Below are 22,022 nucleotides of genomic sequence, written 5' to 3' on the forward strand. Positions count from 1 at the left end.
TAAAGGCAAAAGTAAACAAATGGGACTACATCAAACTGAAAAGCTTCTGCACAGCAAAAGAAACTGACAAAACAGAAAGGCAGCCAACTGAAAGGGAGATGATATTTGCACACCACAACTCTGACAAGGGGTTAATATCCAAATACACAAAGAACTCATAAAACTGAACACCAACCATACAATCCAACTAAAAAATAGGCAGAGGACCTGAACAGACACCTCTCCCCAAAAAGACATACAAATGGCCAACCAATACATAAAAAAATGCTCAACTTCACTAGCTACTAGGGAAATGCAAATTAAAACTACACTGAGATACCATTACACCTGTTACATTGGCCATTACCAACGAGACAGGTAATCACAAGCATTGAAGAGGTTGTGGAGAAAAAGAACCTCATTCACTGCTGGTAGGAATGTAAATTGGTCCAGCCACCATGGAAATCAGTCCGGCAGGTCCTCAAAAAATTAAGAATAATTACCATATGACTCAGCAATCACTCTACAGGGTATTTACTCAAAAATATTTATTCACAAAGATATATGCACCCCTATGTTAACTGCAGCATTATTCACAGTGGCCAAGACACAGAGAAAACCAAAGTATCTTTGCATAGAGGATTGGATAAAGAAGATGTGATCCATATATACAATGGAATACTATTCAACCATAAACTACTGAATTCTTTTTTATTTTTATTTTTATTTATTTATTTATTTATTTTTACAGAGACAGAGAGTGAGTCAGAGAGAGGGATAGACAGGGACAGACAGACAGGAACAGAGAGAGATGAGAAGCATCAATCATTAGTTTTTCATTGCGTGTTGCAACACCTTAGTTGTTCTGTTCATTGATTGCTTTCTCATATGTGCCTTGACCACGAGCCTTCAGCAGACTGAGTAACCCCTTGCTGGAGCCAGTGACCCTGGGTTCAAGTTGTTGGGCTTCTGCTCAAACCAGATGAGCCTGCGCTCAAGCTGGCGACCTTGGGGTTTCGAACCTGGGTCCTCTGCATCCCACTCTGACACTCTATCCACTGCGCCACCGCCTGGTTAGGCAACTACTGAATTCTTAAACAAGAAGTTAGAACCAAAACTGTGGAAGGTTTTCAAACACCACAACTTTGTAGTTACTTAAATACATGGTCAGTTAAGTAGACTTTCAGAGAACAAGGCTGACCATAATGTCACAAAGAGCCCGGTTTCCACCACTGTTATTGGTACTCTATTCTGGCCCTCGGCTATAAACCTGTAAGTGACATTTCCCAGACTGTCTTGCCAGCTGGCTCCCTGTTAAGTTGTGATTGTGGGATGTCCTGGAGGAATATTGGAAGACAAGAAGAAAGAAGCAGGCTTTCCATTCCCGATTTGGTGGAACAGCAACAGTAGCAGGTGATGGAGAGTGACAACATGTGACTCCAGCAGCGGTGGTTGGCATCCAGCATTCTAGGTTTCTACTAGATAGAAGTGAAGGCACCTCCAGGAGCTCTGTGATACATATGAGCTTCAGCCCAGGTGACAGCAGCTTTTTGATCTCTGGCTAAACACTTCCTTCTCACTTCAGCATCTTCAGGCCTGCCAATGTCTTTGTAATCAATCCCCTGCGTGAAAGCCCTCTCTGCCTTAAGTATTTATGTGGTTTCTGGTTTCCTGCTGGGCACTGACTGGTATATCAGGTGATCCCTCTTCTGCACTTTCAGGAAAGTGACTTGAGCAAGGAAAGGAGGAGCTCTGGGGGTGATAGGAGGGTCTACAGTCTTGAACACTTTCCTCTTCTTACCATCACTGCCATGACATGCTCACACGATCCATCTGAATACCAAAAAAAAAAAAAAATTGTGTATGTGTGTGCATTATATTTTTCTTAATCACACTAGAGAGGATCTCAGGAGACCATAGCATCTATAGCCTGACACCTGGGCTCCCCAACCACCAGCTATGATACTTTGAGCAAGTGACCAACTCTTGCAGCTCAGTTTCCTCACCTGTGAAATGGGTGTAATGTTCTTACCCACTCTGAGGATTAATATGGGGAACTTTGATTGCACATAACAAGCATCACAGAAGTGCTGGTTGAGGGAAGTTACAGGCACCCAGCTTTGTTTTATATGATTCATCTGACAGGACTTTAAGGCCTTTGCTGTCCTGTAGTTACCCTCACTTCCAGCCATAGGCTTTGGCTCTAGTCCTGTGGCAGAGTCCTCTCTTCACTCTACTCCATTTCTTTCCTAGGTGTCTCCGGAGAAGCAACATCCTCCCCAAGCCGCGCATGCATTCAGCCTAGGTCAGGTCTCAGTCAGTATGCCTCTACTCCTGACCCCTTTCTAAACTCATCTGGCTTCCTTCACTGGCCTCCTGCCCCCAATGTCACTGCTCCCTGTGATGGCCGAGTCACTCCTGGCCTGAGTCTTGTCTTCCTCCACACGGTCTGCACACCATGCCTGGGAGGCCTGGAGCCATACTTCCTTCACGGCCTCTGCAATATTATACTCCACACGCACATCTTATGGCTCCAGGGTCCTGGTTTCCACCCTCGGCACAATTTTCTTTTTGCCCCATACTATTCACTAAAGATTTCATCATTTGCCTTTTACCTCCTCCAGGGTGTAGACCCCCAAATCCATCTCTCTATGCAGACCCATCACCCAAGCTCAGACCTGTCTATTTAATGACCTGCCCGCTACCTTCATCTCAGACACCATTACAAATCAGAACCTGGCTTCATCCTCTATCCCTATTACATGGTAGCTGCACCTTCCACTCAGCTGTCCAAACCAAAAATCTGCAGGTCAACCCCAGACTTCCCTCTTTCATTCCCAGCTCATTAATACCCAGGGCCTCTAAATCTTAACTTCTTCAACAAATTCCCACTGATATTCCAGACTGAAGGAGACATCATGTGCAAAGGCACTGAGGCAGTAGTTTGGCACGTCCAGGATTCCAACACTACTACTTTGTGGCTAGAATGTTACCTGGTGTTATAGAACCTGAGATGAGCTGGGAACTACTAACAAGATGTGTATTTTGGAAAGAGCTTTGAGGGGACAAAAAATTTTTTATTTATTTTTATTTATTTATTTATTCATTTTAGAGAGGAGGGAGGGAGGGGGAGAGAGAGAGAGAGAGAGAGAGAGAGAGAGAGAGAGAGAAAGGGGGGAGGAGCAGGAAGCATCAACTCCCATATATGCCTTGACCAGACATGTGCAGGGTTTTGTACCGGCAATCTCAGTGTTCCCAGGTCGACGCTTTATCCACTGCGCCACCAGAGGTCAGGCTCCCAGTGGGAATTTAATGCTCTCCTCCGTGAAGAACATATTTCAATACCATAGTTGTCGCTGAGCATTTTGCTCTCTCTGTTACTGAAATTTTCTGTTAACATTTTGGTCTCCTCTCCGTTTTTACAAGCACCTGGAGGATTGAGCTGAAGGGCCAGAACTTTGTTCATTTTTGTATCTCCAACAGCTAGTACAGGGCTTGGCACACAGCCAAAAAACACCTCCAACTGGCTGGACTGTGCATTACATGCCTATGGCCTGTCCTCAGACAAGATAAGCTCCTCCCCCCACAGTATTTCCTCAATTATATTTAAGACTAAAATTGAAGGTGAATGTAAATAAATTATAGCAGCAAAGAACAAAGCACACACTCGACTGAAACATCTAAAATGCCCAAGAAGAGGGAATTTGTTGGTAAATTATGGTGCAAACCACATGGAATATGCTTTAGTCCTTAAAACCTTGCTACACGAAGCTTGAGTCTCAGGAATCATAAATTTGAGCCTCTTCTCATTCAGAATGCCATGGCAAGAGCCTCCACATCATTGCTTTACTAACCATCTTTATGCAGAAAAAACCTGGTTTTCAAAATTACATATTTCTACTCACATATAAAAATATAACAGATTCTTCTTAAACGCTTGCATGCCTGAAAGAATTCTTATTAAGGCTCTGATGAACAAAGATAAGGGCAGGGCCCACACTTTCAGCCCATTTGCAGAACTGGCACTAATATTTTCAAGATTAAGAATTAACCATTCAAACCTGACTGGTGGTGGCGCAGTGGATTGAGCATGGACCCGGGATGCTGAGAGCTCTGGTTTAAAACCCTGAAGTTGTCAGCTTGAGCGTGGGGTCACTGGCTTAAACCTGGGACATCGACTTGATCCTAAGGTCACTGGCTAGAGCCCTAAGTTCACTGGCTTGAGCAAGGGGCCACTGGTTCAGCTGGAGCCCCACCTCACCTCCGATCAAGGCACATATGAGAAGCAATCAATGAACAACTAAAGTGAAGCAACTATGAGTTGAAACTTCTCATCTCTCTCCCCTCCCCCCACCTCTAAAAAAAAAAAAAACTATTGAAGACAAGAGTAGAGCAGATACCACAAAGTAGTACATGATGAATTGCAAAATTAACTGTCTACTCAGTGGCTGGTGCAAGGGTGGGTAGGGCATAAATATTGTGGGAGAGGAATAAGCCTACACATAATATCACTAAGCTTTAAAAGCAATTACTTCATTGGTTTGCTAGCTGCATTTAACCTGCCAAAGGCCTGCCTCTCTCTGCCTCTCTCTCTCTCTCTCTCTCCTCTCTCTAAAATAAATAAATAAATAAAGCCTGACCTGTGGTGGCACAATGGATAAAGTGTCAACCTGGAACGTTGAGGTCGCTGGTTCGAAAACCCTGCACTTGTCTGGTCAACGCATAAATAGGCGTTGATGCTTCCTGCTCCTCCCCCCTTTCTCTCTCTCTCTCCTCCTCTCTAAAATAAATAAATTTTTAAAATGTCACAAATGTTAAAAAAAAAAACCCTGCCAAAGGCCACACATGACTCACACATGACAAAGTAAGCAGCTGAGAATTCCAACCCACATCTATCTACCTCCAAATCCATGCCCTTCCACCTGCGGGACTTGGGAAAGGTAGGTCTTAGAACAGGTGGGTATACATATATGTGAAGTTTTGTTTGTTTTGCTTTGTTTTTAATAATGAGGCATACCAAGGCACAGATCATTATAAACAAAAATCTAAAGTTGAGAAAACAGTAAATAAACCAACATGGCTGGAGTGGACTGTCTGGGAAGGCGAGCAGGTACAGCTTAGATGTAAGTACAGCAGCTGAAAAAGCATGTCTCTTAAGGTGGGAGACTGCTGAGAGCAGGACTTCATAGCAGGCGAGAAGGCCGACTGGTCTGCTCCTGCAGGCTGCTGGGGATGGCAGGGTGGTCAGTGCGTGCTGCTACAAGTCGGAGGCGAGAAGGTGAAGGAAGGGATGGGGACAGACATCTACTGAGAAACGGTGACAGGAAGACTGGTGACGAAAAGAAGCACGCAAAGATAAATCTGGGTCCTGGTTATGGAAAGAAATAGGAATGAAAGTAAATTTTTGTAGTTAGTCATGACAATGTAATGAATTGGAGAAGATAAATAACTACACAAAGAAGCCCAAGAGGCAGCTGGCAATGCGGCCTGGGGCTCAACAGTATGGCCATCCCACCAGCCAGCCTTTCTGTGGAATAAATTAACTTCTTTCCTGTAAATCCAGCCTGGCATGAGTTCCATACCATCCATGGGAAAGTTGAGAAAAGTCACTCAAGTCATGTTTGGGGATTTGTGCTTTAGATGAAGAACTCTACTTGATAAAAGAGAACAGAAGGCAGAAAGCCTGCCCTCAAGGGGAAGACAGCCTCGGGTGCACACAGATTAAACATGTCACAGTGCCAAGAAGCATGCACAGCAGCAATGGCAAGAGCAGCAGGAGCTGAGAGAGGGCTGAGTGAGGAGGGAAGACATACACTATGGGAAGAATGGAATGAGCAAAGCACAAAGGCCTGGTTAGTTTGGGGCACAGCAAATAATCGGGCACAGCTGAGAAAGTATGGCATGGAGTGGAGGTGGGGGGTGCGGGCAGGAGTTAAATGCAGTACGTGGTCCTATTGGACACCCCAGGGCTGGTGCTGTATCCCGGCTTATGTTGGCTGCTAACAGTACACAGCTGTCCCCTTCTCTGCAGACTGCCTTCTGTCCCCAGCCAATGGCACACTGACAGGGTTTACTTCTTGCCTCCAGGTGGGATCACCACAGGCGAGCAGTCCAAGCTCCAAAGCTTCCTGAAGGCTCAGCTTTGGACAGCCCCTCCTCCTGCTCCACTGTCCTCCCTCACTCTCTTTCTCCTGACAGCTCCAATAAACCAGGAGCTCTTGAATTCCTGTTTCAGGCTCCGCTTCCACAGAACCTGACGTAAAACGGGCATTAGCTCAGCAAGGTCAACATATGGAAAATCACAGAAGGTCATGGACAATCACGAGAAGCCCTTGAAGATTTCACTCACAGGGGATCATGAGACACATGGAGGAAGATCACTGGGGAAGCATCAGGGACAAGGAGGCGAGGCTGAGATGGAAGGCTGGTGAGGGCTTCCATGGCCCTCTCACAGCACATCCTGTCTGTCCCAGCAAAGATGGTGGAAGCCAGGTGGTGAGGAAAGGCTTCCAGCCACAAAAATGACGGGGTTTGAGACACATCAGATGTGGCAAGCAGGAAGGAGGGAAAATAACGCAAATGACAGGGAGGAAAGGTGGCACCCTTTGTAGAGAGAGGTCATAGGAGGAGGAAGCCTGTGCAGGTGAGGTCCCCACTTTCTAGAAACTCAAAGTTCAGGGAAATGAAAACAGGAATGGAACTACAACAGTGTGGGGAGGACTGAGAGAGAAAGGAGACTGTTCAGAAGTGTGGCGTCTGACACCACACAGACACAGTGCTGAGGTCAGTAAGTGGTCAGTAAGCTGACTCCCTAGGCTGTCTTGCCAAAGCCCATCCATGGGCACCACGACAGAAGCAGTATGTGCAAGTGTACTTCTAAACTAAACTCTCTTCTGTCCCCACCCCATAGGGAGGGAAATCTGGGGGTGGGGAGACAATGGTTTATAGATGCTCAAGAGGACACATACAAGTCCATGGTTTTATCTGCTGTCATACGAAGCTCTGGGTGACATATTATTTTTCTCTTACTGATTTCAGAAGTCAACTTGTCCACCCAAGCAGACTGCCAAACTTGTATGATCCAGATAACTAATTTCAAACTAGTTTTAGCCCTGGAACTCTTTTTTTATATAAATGCTGACTTAAAATCCTAACATTTAACACTGAAAATAAGCATTCAGTTGCTCTCTTGCAGGATGTCCCTACCATGGCACTACTGACATTTCAAAATGGGTAATTCTTTGTTGTGGAGGGCTGTCTTGTGCATTACAGGATGTTTGGCAGCATCCCTGGCCTCTATCCACTAGATGCTATTAGCAGCTCTGGTCCTGCCCCTCTCTCCCAATTGTGACAACCAAAAATGTCTCTCCAGATAATGCCAAATGTCCCCTGGGGGGCAAAATCACCCCGACTTTACCCACTGGGATAGAGTTATTGTATATATTAAAATTCCAACAGTGCCACATTTTTAAATTATTGAATGTGTAAAAAATAACATGAACAGTCACTTTAAAATGAAATTGGAGGGCCCTGGCTGGTTGGCTCAGTGGTAGAGCATTGGTCCGGCATGTGGATGTCCTGGGTTTGATTCCCAGTCAGAGCACACAGGAGAAGTGACTATCTGCTTCTCCACCCCTCCTTCTCCCCCTTTTCTCTCTCTTGCTCTCCCTCTCTCCTCCCACAGCCATGGCTCAACTGGTGCAAGTTGGCCCAGGCGCTGAGGATGGCTCCATAATCTACACCTAAGGCACTAGGAATAGCTCGGTTGCTGAGCAATGGAGCAACACCCCAGACAGGTAGAGCATCAACCTGTAGGGGGCTTGCTGGGTGGATCCCAGTCTGGGCACTAGCAGGAATCTGTCTCTGCCTCCCCTCCTCTCACTTTAAAAATAAATAAGTAAATAAATGAATAAGTAAGTAAATAAATAAAATGGTGTCAGAGCTGCCATACCAGAGGAATTGCCTTGCACATCTTATTCCTCAAATCTTGGAATGTTAAAACTGGACAAGTAACCTTCAGACCGGGTCTAAAGCAGCATCATGTCCTTAACAACGGTTTGCTATGACTAAGGAGCTGAAAATTAAATATATTCTTTAGAATTAGCATCATCACTATGTAGCTAATCTATACCTACAGAAATTCCTTCCTTCTATTCATGTAATTGTTCCCCTTCCCTTTCTCATTAATACCTCTTGCCTTCCCCTATTTAAAACACTATTTGAGTTTCTGCCTGAATCTGTACTTCAGGAGTAACCATTCTTTTGGATCTCAAACACAGGTTGCCTCTCTGTGGCCTTTTATTTAGAGGTTAACAAAAGGTAATTAGTACAAAAACTGAAAATCAAAGACTGTAGGTTATAAATTGACACTTTTTTAAATTAAAAAATTTTATTGAATTTATTGGGGTGACATTAATAAAATTGTATCAGTTTCAGGTGTACAATTCTATAATACATCATCTGTATATTTTATTGTGTGTTCACCAACCCAAGTCAAGTCTCTTTCCATCACCATCTATCCCCCATTTACCCTCTTCTATCTTCCCCTCCTCCCGTTCCCTCTTTTAATCATCATGCTGTTGTCCGTGTCTATGAGATTTTTTTCCTTTACTTAATCCTTCACCTTTTTCACCCAATCCCCCCCCCCCAATCCCATCCATACTTGAGCTTCAGTATCTATCTAATCAGGAACCAACTGGCACGCACAGGCCTGCATTCACACACCAGCCTGCCAATATGGAGTTCAGAGATAGATGTGCACAGGGTTGGAGGACAAGACTCTTCCTGGATCCCTACAACTCAAGCAGAGCTCCTTTAACCATTTCATTCCACTCCCACCACCCAGAGGGAAACCCCCACTATACAGTACTTGTGTTTCCCCGGGTAGGCAGTGTCTCATTTGTCTTTCAGAAACATGAAACTTCACCCATGATATGAAAGCCATAAAGAAAGTGCTGGCAAGAGAACTGGTGCTGAGACCACAATAATCATCCCCAATATCTTACAGTCTTTATTCAAACTAATGTACCAATGCCTCCACGGCTGTCTCAGTCACTGATGCTCCAGGTCAACCAAGCACAAAAATCCATGGAGGAAGTGGTAATATATATATTCAGACGCCCAGACCTTATCCTCACAATCTCCAATCTAGTAGGACCAGGTAAGAACACCAAATGTGCCTGTAAGCAGGTTTCCCTCTGAGTTATGTGGGTGCAACACTTTGAGAAACCTGCTCTCCAGCAAGCTTCCCCCAGCTGTAAATACAACAGATTTTTGACTAAGGATTTTCAGATCCTACAAACTGTACAAACTATGAGGAGCTGTCTCCTGCAACAAAAAATAAAAGTGTTGCTCTGTGAATGCACAGTCTACACACTACTAATTCTGACCATCTGACCACCAACCAAGATGCAAGCACTTCAGTGATTCTGAGATTTCCTTTTTAATCTATTTCTAAACAACCAGTATTCCTCTAATGTTGAGAACACATCATTACCATCATTCAGCTGCCTGCTTTTTACAATTGTTTAGTGTTAAGGCAATTAATTCTGAGTCCTCAGAATACAAAACATTCTCCAAAACTAGACCATACCCAGTGACTACAGATGGTATTTCTCTAAGATTTCACTGAAGTGGCAAAGATGTTAAGAGGGCAGCAATTCTCTGCAGGGTCAAATCCAGAGCATTTTTCCCACCTTTCTTTTCTTTTTTTTCTGTTCTTTTCTGTTCTTTTCTTTTCTTTCCTGTTCTTTCTCTCTCTCTCTCTCTCTTTACTTTCTTTCTTTTCTTCTTTCTTTCTTTCTTTCTTTCTTTCTTTCTTTCTTAAAAGATTTTATTTATTGACTTGAGAGAGAAAGAGAAAGGCAGGCTGGGCGGGGAGAGAAGGAAGCATCAACTTATAGTTGCTTCTCATATGTGTCTTGACTGGGCAAGAGAATTGAACCAGCAACCTCAAATTCCAGGTTGATGCTTTAATCACTGCACCACCACAGGTCAGGCTACCCTCTCCAACTTTCTTACACTCTCCTCCTCCTCACTCCACTTCAGCCTAGCACATTTTCCACTGTTCCTCCAACCACCATCCTTTTTATCCCAACCTCAGGGCTCCACTTGAGGTTTCTTCTGCCTCCTCCAGAACACTACCTCCCTCACCATTTTTATTCTGATCTTTGTTGAAAAGTCACCTTCCTTGACCACCCTCTCTAAAACAACATTCCCACTGCCCAAACCCTGTTACTCACTTGCCTGCTCGGCTTTACAGTGGCACCTTGAGATACGAGTTTAATTCGTTCTGTAACTGAGCTCATAAATCAGTCCACTCGTATATCAAACAAATTTCCCATTTAAAATAACTGAAATAGATTTAATCTGTTCCAGCCCTGTGAAACATCCCCAAACCATCCTAAATTATGAAAAAAGACGTTTTTAATTAAGAAACACACATGTATACTTTACCAATGCATAACAAAATATATGAAATAAAAGAAAAAAGTGTTATTTAGTATTGTATGCTTACCTTGGAGACAGACGAGTGCAGCTAACGGAGGTGAACGGTGGAGGAGGAGGGAGGGAGGAAGGGATGCAGGCACTGTAGACATGTAAACTAAAACTGCATTTTCTTAACACTAAATGTAAACTAAAACTGCATTTTCTTTACTTTAAACAAAACTAAAACTGCACTTTCTTTACTGAAAATGAAACCACAAAAACTTAATTGTAAAAAAAAAATGCACTTTTTAAACTTTAAACTTAACCTAAGCTTAACATTACGTATTTTTCATTTAATCATCACCTGTTTTTGCTTTTTTGGCTGTGTGTTCGGCACTTTCACTTGCAGGACTTTTGAGTAAAAATCTATTCAAAGAGGCTTGCTTTTGCCTGCCTTTTATTTATTTATTTATTTTTTATCTTCTGTATTTTTCTGAGGCTGGAAACGGGGAGGCAGTCAGACAGACTCCCGCATGCGCCCGACCGGGATCCATCCGGCATGCCCACCAGGGGGTGATGCTCTGCCCATCCGGGGCATCGCTCTGTTGCGACCAGAGCCATTCTAGCACCTGAGGCAGAGGCCATAGAGCCATCCTCAGCACCCGGGCCAACTTTGCTCCAATGGAGCCTTGGCTAAGGGAGGGGAAGAGAGAGAGAAAGAGAGAAAGGAGAGGGGGAGGGTGGAGAAGCAGATGGGCGCTTCTCCTGTGTGCCCTGGCCGGGAATCAAACCCAGGACTTCTGTACGCCAGGCCGATGCTCTACCACTGAGCCAACCGGCCAGGGCCTTGCCTGCCTTTTAAAATGTTACGGAAATGTGACAAACAAGTGTCATTTAAAAAGTGCTGAAGCACAACCAGTTGAAACTTTTTCTGGGTGTTTCTTTTCAATGAAACTTGAAAGCTCCTCCCACATTGCCAGCATGTCTTTAATTTCAGTTGTAGAAATCACTTCCTCGGACTCTACCTCCTCCTCACTACTAATCTCTTGCAGAAGCTCCGTATGTTGCATCATCTCTAGCTCCTTCAACTCCTCAGTTAAGAGTTCCTCCTCATGTTCCTCGATGAGCTCATTTTCGTCACCCTCATCTACCTCCAGACCCATCGACTTTCCGAGAGACACAATCTCCTCCAATGCTTCTACCTCGGTCTCGGTCTCTGGTTCAAATCCTTCGAAGTCCCTGTCTGCAACAACATCAGGCCATAACTTTTTCCATGCCGAGTTCAAGGTTCTTCTTGTAACCTCTTGCCATGCCAAGTCAATAATGTGTAAACATATCACAATGTTGCAGTGATCTTTCCAAAACTCTAGAAGGGTTAAAATTGTATTCTCAGTCACCTCACAGCAGCAGAACAAGTGCTTTGTGTAAAGCTTTTTAAAGTTGGAAATGACCTGTTGATCCATAGGTTGCAAGATTGAAGTCGTGTTGGGTGGGAGGTAGAAGACTTTCACAAATTTGAACTCATCAAGAATGTCATCTTCAAGACCAGGTGGGTGGGCTGGAGCATTATCAAGGATTAGTAATGCTTTCATCAGGAGTTTATTTTCTTGAAGATATTTCTTCACTGCAGGACCAAAGACGAGATTTACCCATTCAATAAAAAACTGCCGCCGTAACCCATCCCTAGCATTGGCGCACCACATAACCTGCAGTTTTTCTTTAAGAATCTGGTGAGTCTTAAAGGTTTGAGGATTTTCGGAATGATACACTAGCAGTGGCTTTACTTTACAGTCACCACTAGCATTTGCACACAATGCAAGGGTCAGACGGTCCTTCATGGGTTTATGGCCTGGCAGCTTCTTTTCCTCTGCGGTGATGAAAGTCCTCCGGGGCATTTTTTTCCAAAACAATCCTGTTTTGTCACAGCTGAACACTTGTTGGGAGATGTAGCCTTCCCTTGCGATAAGCGCAGCAAAACGTGCGATGTACTCCTCAGCTGCCTTAACGTCAGCACTCGCAGCTTCACCATGCCTCACCACTGAGTGGATGCCAGATCTCTTCTTGAAATTTTCAAACCAGCCATGACTTGCCTTAAACGTATCTTCTGCTATCTCTTTGAGGTTGATGATTCTTTCTTCTTCAAGTCGCCATAAATAATAGGTGCCTTATCGCATATACAGTCTCCGTCACTGTATCTCCTGCCAGCTCTTTCTCTTTCACCCACACCAGTGGGAGCTTCTCCATTTCTTCATGGATATTTGTCCTTAATTGGGACAGAACTGTAGTTCCTTTACGCTTTTGATGGCATCCTTTTGTTTAAGGATGATACGAATTATAGATGTATTGCGGTCGTACAGCCTTGCCAGTTCAATCACTCGTACACCACACTCATGTTTTTCTATTATATCTTGCTTTACTTCTATTGACATCATTCTCTTCTTCTCACCACTGTCTTTTACACTCACTTTCTTCATAGCCCCATGATAGCACACAAAAAAAGTTAGTAAAAGATGCAAAAATGATGCAAGAACAAGTACAGTGCATGAGATTCGACTTAATTCTACGGGTAACACGTGAGAAAGAACCAGATGCTGGTATTGTGCTGGCGATACTGGACCCGTGTGCCAACGCGCCAACTAGCAGCAGCTTCCTGAATCATGACTCATATCTCAGAATTTTGCTCAGATCTCGAACAAAAATACAGACAGAGTCACAGCTCATATCTTAAAAAATTTCGTATGTTAGCCTGCTCGTATCTCAAGGTACCACTGTACTTCAGAGCACTCATTGCTACTCATACACATCTGCCTATTGTCTGCTCTCTCCACTAGGTGATTCCTGGAGAAGAGAATTTTCATTGCTATGACCTCGTGCCTAAGCCAGTGCCTGGCACATAAAAATGCACTTAACAAATACTTGTTGAATAAATGAACTGATGAATGTATGAAGAAAGAATGCACTGACCAGTGGCCTGCACCTAGATCCCCACAGAAAAGCTAACTGAAATTCAGCATGGTCCTAACAAGAAGCAGACATGAAGACAGGACCTTTCTGTGTCCAGTATCATAACCAGTGGGTGTTTATGAAGTATCCACAGCATGCCTGGCACATGGAGAACAGGGATATGAATTCTTTTTCAAAAAAGAATCACTGTGTATATATTGAGGAAGGAAATAAACATACTCAAGTGACTGTTCCACCCACCACCACAGGGAAAAAAAAAGGAGCTAGTAGATTTGTTGTTACTGTGTTTTTTAAGAGAAGAGGAAAGAGGTAAAATACACTACTGTTCTGCTGTTGGCTATTTCATTGTAGCCAAGTCACCTCTGGGAGTCCATTTGCTAATACCTAAAAAGCAGAGTTGGGTGAGAACACTTTTATTGTCCCTTTCTCAACCAAAATTTTGAGCCTTGCCAACTTTTCAAAGTACAAACAGGAAACATAAAACTTAGCTTATTTGTTGGATACTAACACTTTATGGCTATTTAGGAAAAACAGGAAGCTGGAATAAATTGAAGATAGATTAAAAAAGATAAAAGGGGAGAGAGCAATAGACACAAGAGAGGAGAAATGGAGTGGGTTCAAGGGTAGGACTTTCTGTGAGAGAAGAGCAGGAAAGACAGAGGAGTAACAGCTTTGTCACCACTCTTACCCTGCTCTGCTCTCTGGAATCAACAACTTTCAGAGGAACTCTTCTCTGTAAATTCTGATAAGCAGACCCACCAAAAAACTGACCTCAGGCCCCAACTTCCAGCTCCCCTTCTGAATTCAAGAATGTCCCTGCCTCCTCTACCCTGTTAGAACAAATATATACCCGCAAGGCTCAAAACTGCCCCCTCCCAACCGTTCCTCAGCCAGTATGTGATGAACTGTCCTCAACCTTTAAGTTGACCAAACAGGAGTCCGTTGCCAGTGGAGGCAGGAGGAGAAACAGCAGAAGGAGCCCGTTGCCAATGGAGGCAGGAGGAGAAACAGCAGAAGGAGCCCGTTACCAATGGAGGCAGGAACCGAAACAGTAGAAGAATCCCACAGGCCCAGGCGGGATGCCTGGTAACCCGCGTCAACAGAAACCGCCAGGAGGAGGCAGTAGAGTATAAAACTAGTCCCCTCATCCCAGCTCGCGCTGACTCCCTTATTGGATTCAGCCTGCCTGCACCCAGGCACTTCCAATAAATTCTCTTTTCTACACTGTGGGCTCTGTGTTGTTGATGTGACTCCTGTCTGGTCTGTGACCTTTCACATCCATAGGAAAGCTTACAGCCAGAGCACAGAAGGTTGTCTCCCCTGGGTTAAAATGAACCAGGGGCTGGAAAAGACCCCCCCCTCCTCATTCAGAACATTGGAGCTGCAGGATTTCTACCAAAACATACAACCGGGAGAGGGGACCATCTTTAACCAGCCAGTGTTGGGGCTTTGGATAAAACTAAGGTGACCCCAACTTTTTTACAATGAACAAGAGGACAAAAATAAATTGAAGGAAACAAAATAAATAAAAGAAACATTTTATTCATTGCAACAATAATATACTATAACATGATAAGTGCATAATAAAAATATTTGTAACTATGCCTATTAATTTTTAATAATAATTGTAAGAAAAAAGTACTCACTTAGATACAAATACGTCACATCACTCACAATGGATTGACTCTGCATTGACTGAATACGGACATTTATAGATTAGTCTTCCAATATTAAAAAGGAGGACATGTAGGAGGGCACTTTTCGAGGAAGGATGGAACTTACAGAGGAAGGATGGAACTTACAAAAGAAGGACGTCCTCCCTAAAGGAGGATGACTGGTCACCTTAGTAAAACACACTTCTGAGGGCCTGGGCCTTGCTGGCAAGGGCTCAACCACAGTGCCCCAGTGTGGATGAGAACAAAGGGTTCTTCGGAAAGGAACCTCACAGGGTGATCTCACTGTAACAGAGTAGGGCATGGTGGGTAGTCCTGCCTATAACTTCTTTAGCAAAAAGTTTAAAGCCAACCCTGTCCATTGTTTTTAAGCATCTAGTTTAACACCTTTGAAATATCACAAGTTATACTCCCTGAAGGGGTGTTAACTCTCAAGATAACATATAATTTTGTCACCTATACTATAATCCAGTCCTTACCTTGCTTTCTCCAACTTTTCTTATGTCCCCTCCTTAATTTTAAATACATAAAAGGTGCAAAACTGTTATTCTCTGGAGAATTTGAGATCTTGCTTCCTGGCATGTATTATTAGTTTGGCTCATACAAATTCATAAAAATTCTCTACAGGTTTAGACATTTCTTACATTGATATTGGTGAAGTGCACTGAATTCACACACACTCAACTGCACTTCAATATGTTTTCAAAGAGTAGATGAAATAGGAGCCACATGCTGAACCTGACCAGCTCAGGAGCATAGGGGCCTTGCAGACTCGGAGACCTAAAGTAACCATACAGGATGGTCTGAAATTAGAACTTTCTAACTAAAAGCAGCTCCGGTGAGGGAGTCATGTCCTAGGAGGGGTATTGTATTTTTGTCTAACAGGTCAATGTTCACCTTAATTGAGTCTGTTTGCTGTCTTTTGCATCTACAATAACATACCTGATAACACACCTTTGAAATATGAGTAATCTTCTTTTCCTGATCCCTCAGGGCACAACCAGCCACCAGAGCAGAAACTATCTACAAATCTCATTGTTATCATCCTGTTGCTTGTTAACTGTTAACCACACTGAAAGTGCCTATGTAAGTACCCTCCCTAGTCCTTCACTTTTCACCCAGTCCAGAGATTCCCCCCTTTGCTTTCTCCCACCTCCCTCATCTATCACCAATGGATTTCATGTTACCCCTATGTCTCCCCTTTGATTCTGATGTAGAAAATAAGTGGTGAAATTGCCATTTTCTGGAACATTTTCCCAATCCATCGAGATTTTTGCTTCCCGGCAACTGTTAACAGTTTGGCACAAATAAACTCATGAAAATTCTTATAGGTTTGGACGTTTCTTACATGGACAAAATTCACATTTGGCCTGGGAAGGCTCACAGAACTGTTGTAGGTCTGATCCAAACCAGGTAAATGTGTGACTCGAAAATGGTTGACCCGATACCTGAGGACAACAGGCAGGAGTGAAGTCTCTTGGTCCAGCAGCAGCAGCAGCAGCAGCAGCGGAAGAAAGCTTCCTGTCAGGGGAAGCCACACTATCAGTGGTTGTTCACCCTGTTCCGCAGGTGCCAGAGGAAACACAGCCAGTTTTGAAGAGAGATCAGTGTTGTGGGGTGTGACTGCAGTAGCAACCACAGAAACGGCGGACACTGAGAAGCCCCACTGTGGCTCTGAAACCAGGCTGGCTGCAGCACCACGACCTGAGGCTTCTGAGTTTTTAAACTTTATTTTTTGACATAGTCTCTAATTTAAAAAAAGATTGCAAGAATAGTTCAAAGAATTCCTATACACCTTTCACCCAGACTCCCCAGTTGTTAATATCCAACACATCAGCCCTGTTACCATACTCTATTATATTACACTGTTGAGCAAATGAGTTTGTAAAATTCGTATTTTCTGATTTGCTCACTTTTATTGTTAAAAATGGCTGCTGCCTAAGTAATTTGCACTGCCAGGTGAAACTGCTAATCACCTTCCTGCTTGGGAAGGGGCTTTGTTATGCTAATGTCCACTGGAGGAGGGGTTTTTGCGCCAAAATGTTTTAAGAGGAGGAGGAGGAGGGAGGAAGCCATGTTTTTGCAGAGTGAGAGCAGGGAGGAAGAGTGCTGAAGAGAAGGCAGCCAAGATGGCAGGGTGCTGAAAGAGAAGCCAGTTTGTACAGAGAGAAGGAGATGGGGAACCAGAGGGGACTGACTGAGACTGGTGGGGGGGGCCTTTGACTCTAGGAAAAACAGGAAAGATTCTCCTGGTGTGGAACCGGATAATGTGTGAGTGGGTTTTGGAGCCCTCTGTGTGTGTTTACTCGCCAGCTGGGTGCAAGGCTAGAATAAAAGGTATGGCCCACCAGTTTTTGGATCTGTTGTTTCTTTACCATCTGTTCGAATCTAATGGGAACCTGCACCTGCCTGGCAGTTGTGATAGCCGTGACTACTGGCCATACAAACACGCATATTACTTTTTTAAACCATTTGAAAGTAAGTTGAAGACATGATATTTACACCTAAATATTTTAGTATTTCCTAAAAGCAAGGGCATTCCCTCAAACAACAACCACAGTATAATGATAAAAATCAGGAAACTACTTTTTCTTCCACTGTGTTATCTACTCTGAAGACCATAAACAAATTGTCTAGTAGTCCACAAGATGGCCTTAGAGCAAAAAGAGCATTCAGCGGTCATATCTTTTTATCTTCTTTTAATCTGTAACAGTTTCTTTCTTTCATGACCTTGGCATTTTTTAAAAAGTGCAGGCAATTATTTTATGGAATGTCCCTAAATTTCAATTTGTCTGTTTCATCATGATTAGATTTAAGTTATCCATTCGGGGCAGGAATGCCACAGCAGCTATTCTGTACCTTTCCTGATGCAGCTGCCCCAGAGGCATATGATGTTGATTTGTCCCAGTATTGCTAGTGTTAAATTTGATCAATTGATTAAAGTGTTGACATGGGTTTCTCCACTGTCAAGTTACAATTTTCCCTTTGTAATTAATAAGTAATTGAGATACTTAGAGATTAAGTAAATATCCTGTTCCTCACCAAACCTACTTGTTTCAATACCCACTGGTAGATTCTTGCCTGGATAAAGATAAAATTGTGTGTGAGGTCAAACAAGGCCAAACTTCAAGGGAAAATCTAAAGCTGGTTGCAGTGGTAACTGATAAGCATGTGAGATACCTCTATTAGACTTAATTAAAAAAACTCCAGTTCGTGTCCACCTTTAGCTATTAAGAAAAAAACCCACCACCTTTGAATTTGTTTTTGAGAGCAGCCATGAGTACCTATGAACATGCTAGCTTCTCTCCTGGTGAGCCATGCCTGCTGGGAACTCAACCCTTCAGTTCACAAGGTTTCCAGCAGCAGCAGAAAGGGACACCCAGGTGCAGAGACCTGACAGCTAATCACCCTCACATAGGAAGCTATATTTAAAAATGAAAATTCCAGCCTGGTCTGTGATGGCACAGTGTAGAAAGCATTGGTCTGGAACGCTGATGTCACAGGTTTAAAACTCCAGGATTACCCCAGTCCAGGCACATACAAGAAGCAACTACTATGAGTGAATGCTTCCCACTCCTCTCCCCCTTCTTTCTCTCTCTCTCTTCTCTCTAAAATCAATACATAAAATCTTAAAAAAACAAAAAACAAACCCAAAAACTCCAACTCTCCACTGCCTTATACTGAGCCATAACCAAGTTTGGGAACTCCAATTTTACTTATTCGAGAAACATTTTTCAAAATTCTGTCCTGGCAGGTGTCTCAGTGGACAGAACATTGCCTTGGCGTATGGACATCCCAAGTTTGATTCCCGGTCAGGGCACGCAGAAGCAATCATCTGCTTCTCTCCCACTCCTCCCCCCCTTTCTTTCCCTCTTTCCTCCTGCAGCCAGTGGCTCAACTGGTCTGAGTGTGGTCCCAGGCGCTGAGGATAGCTAGGCTAATCCAAGCGCATCAACCTCAGGTGCTAGAAATAGCTCACTACTTGAGCATTGGCCCCAGACAGGGTTTCCAGGTGGATCTCGGTCTCTCCATCAGGGCACATGTGGGAGTCTGCCTCACTATCTCCCCTCCTCTCACCTAAAATAAATAAATAAATAAATAAACAAATAAATAAAACTGTTATCACAAAGTTAGAAACTTCAGAAATTGGATAAAAGCAGCAAGAACATTGTGGTATCACATACTGGTTGTTACACTACAGCCCAGTGCTATCCACTGTTAACATTCTATCGATCTTTTCTCTTTGCATAGGTAATATTTCATCAGGTTTGGGATCATACTGTCTATACCAGTCTTCTTCAAGCTCAGTTGCACTGGACATCTACAGAAAAGGATTTGAGTATCTTCTGTACTTTCTCAATTCTCCCAAGGATGGACTATACTTAGATTCACTCCACAGGCATAGAAGAGAACTTATTCATAACATACAATGGCTGCCTTAGAGTATTAGGGCTAAATTCTCTGTATAGCCCAACTGAGGAGCCCTGGTCTGCATTGTGTAACTTGTTTTGTTCACCTAATATCCCATTAAATAAGCATTTAATAAGCACCTTACATATGTAGGTACTGGTAATGTAACAATAAATAAGACACAACTCCTTCCCTCTTTAAATGAATAATTCAGCCAGGGAAAGCAAAAATACCTCTATACCCCAAATACTGAATAACGCCATGATAGAGGAGTGGCTGTGCACCTGGTGTGCCTGGGCAATGCACCACTAGTGCATCAGAGCAATATGAGCAAGCTGAGCAATAAAATCAGGGCGGCTGCGCTGAGATGATGTGTAAATGGGTCCTTGAAGGCTAAGCAAGATTTCAGAGACAGATGTCAAGAAGAACATGCCAAATGCCCAGAGAGGTGTGCTCAGGGGACCTGTGGGAGATGCAACTAAAGAGGGATTGGGCTCTCTGAACTGGCCCCAAAGGAGGCAGTAGGTGGCCCTAAGTGGTTCTTAAGCAGAAAGTTGGAGAGCTCACCCTAGGGGTGACCAAAGAAGATGATGGTCAAGGGGCTGCCGAGATCACTGCAGCCAGAGGTGAGGGGGAAGCTGAGCCAAAGCAGGGACGTCAAGAAGGGGGCCAAGAGCTGTGCAGGAAGAAGACACCACAGAACTTGGTGAGTGACATGGTAGAGGCTGCTCTTACAACAGCTGGTCAGCCAAGATCGGCCTGCACAGCAAACTCAGGACGCTAATGGAAAAGTATAAGGCATGCAAGAAGGCTCCACATGCTGCCACAGTTCCGAGATGATTTAACAGAAGAGGTGGGGGCCAGAGGGAATAAGACGTGACACTGGGGTAAACTGAGGAAACTGCTCATAGAATTTCCCCTTCTCTTGGGGCCCCTCCAAGCTCTAACAAAAGGCCTTAGATAATAGCTTTCTAGTGGTGGGCCCCTGTGACACCAAATTATATATACAGAATATGGCACAGAAAGAGTAAGTTTGTGTTAACCCCACAAGAGCCACAAATAAAGCAAAATCTAGGAGCTATCTTTGTTTATTATTATTATTCATTTTAGAGAGGAGAGAGAAAGGGAGAGAGAGAGAGACAGAGAGAGGTGGGGAGGAGCTGGAAGCATCAACTCCCATATGTGCCTTGACCAGGCAAGCCCAGGGTTTCGAACCGGCGACCTCAGCATTTCTAGGTCAACGCTTTATCCACTGCGCCACCACAGGTCAGGCTAGGAGCTATCTTTTTTAATAAGAGATTTCACTCTTAGTGGAAGGGAAAATACAAGTAGTTGGGCAGAATAAATAATCCTTAATAAGAGAAGGTGAAAGTTAGTAGAATTAACAGTTAACAAAAGCAACTCTGGGCGCAATATAAGCAAGCTCCAACAAAGGGACTTCCCCCAAACCCGATTATAATGGAAAAACACAGGGGATGAGACAATGGGAGAGGGTGTATGCCAATTCTAAAAATGATCGAGACCCCACCCCCAAAAAGAATGGTAGGGGTATGGGTTCTTAAGGTGTGGGATTATGAAGTGATATCATTAAATGGGACCTTAGTGATATACTGCTTTTCCCCATGTATATGACACACACCTTAATTCTGGGTCCCAAAATTGGGGGGGGATATTACATAAAGTTACTGAACTAAGGTTTTATTCATCATAAAATTCATACAACTCCTCAAGCAGGAAATGCAAGTAAAAAAATCTACAACAACTGTATAAGACGCACCCAGTTTTAGACTCCAAATTTTTCCAAAAAAGGTGTGTCTTATATATGGGGAAATGGAGTACTCCTCAGAGAACGCCTGGCCAGGTGGATAGGTAAGGGAAGGTGGAGGATTCCATAGGCAGGTTATGCAATTATCCAGTATTCAATGAGTCTATTTGTCCTGTAGGAACAGAAGAATCAGAGTGGTCATATAAAACCCGCAATCGGCAAGTGGTGTTGACCCTAGCAAAGGGAAGGTCACTGGAAACAGGCCCTGTCAGTTTCTGAAGGACAGAGAGCAATCTTATAGGAGACAAAGGAAAGTTTTGTTATGGCCACTTCAAGCTCAGAACAAGTTAAATATGTTTGAATTCCTAAAACCAACAATATGTATACAGGTCTACAGGAGGCATGGCTAAAACATCCCTTTCTTTTTACGCCCCAAATCATTTATCCCTTTTACTCTTTGCCCTCAAAACCTGGAAACAAGCATTCAGGCAGGCTCCCAAACAGGCATACTTTCATTCACATATCCAGTTTTAAATCAAGTGTGGAGCATGCACTTGGGGATATAGAAACAAGCAACACAGCCTCTTCTTCAAAAAGCTCTCACAATCTTATTTTAAAAATTGGACAAGTAGATTTACCATCAATGTAATTATTTTCGTAGTAGTTCTTTTTAACTTATTCTACACAGGACATGAGGGCAGTGTAAGAAGATGTTTTAGATTTGGGAGGGGTACACATGTGTGTCTGGAAGGGGGTTGAGAAAAGGCTCCCTGAGAGGAAGGAATGAGGAGGACTTGCTGTGG

General features: G+C 43.6%; 1 protein-coding gene across 5 annotated transcripts in view; it reads right to left on the reverse strand.

Moving 5' to 3' along the window:
- Window positions 1–22,022, reverse strand: part of ST3GAL5 (ST3 beta-galactoside alpha-2,3-sialyltransferase 5) — a 69,598-nt gene that overhangs the window by 40,242 nt on the left and 7,334 nt on the right. Inside the window, exon 2 of one of the 5 annotated variants that reach the window (XM_066267609.1) lies at window positions 1,781–1,812. The exons of 3 other annotated variants lie outside the window; for them this stretch is intronic. The gene's annotated coding sequence lies outside the window, so the exon portion shown is untranslated. Of the gene's footprint in view, window positions 1–1,780; window positions 1,813–16,492; window positions 16,566–22,022 lie in introns of all 5 variants that reach the window. One more of the 5 variants, XM_066267610.1, reaches the window with a different exon arrangement.

Source organism: Saccopteryx bilineata, chromosome 3 (assembly GCF_036850765.1).
Source record: "Saccopteryx bilineata isolate mSacBil1 chromosome 3, mSacBil1_pri_phased_curated, whole genome shotgun sequence".
NCBI lineage: Eukaryota > Metazoa > Chordata > Mammalia > Chiroptera > Emballonuridae > Saccopteryx > Saccopteryx bilineata.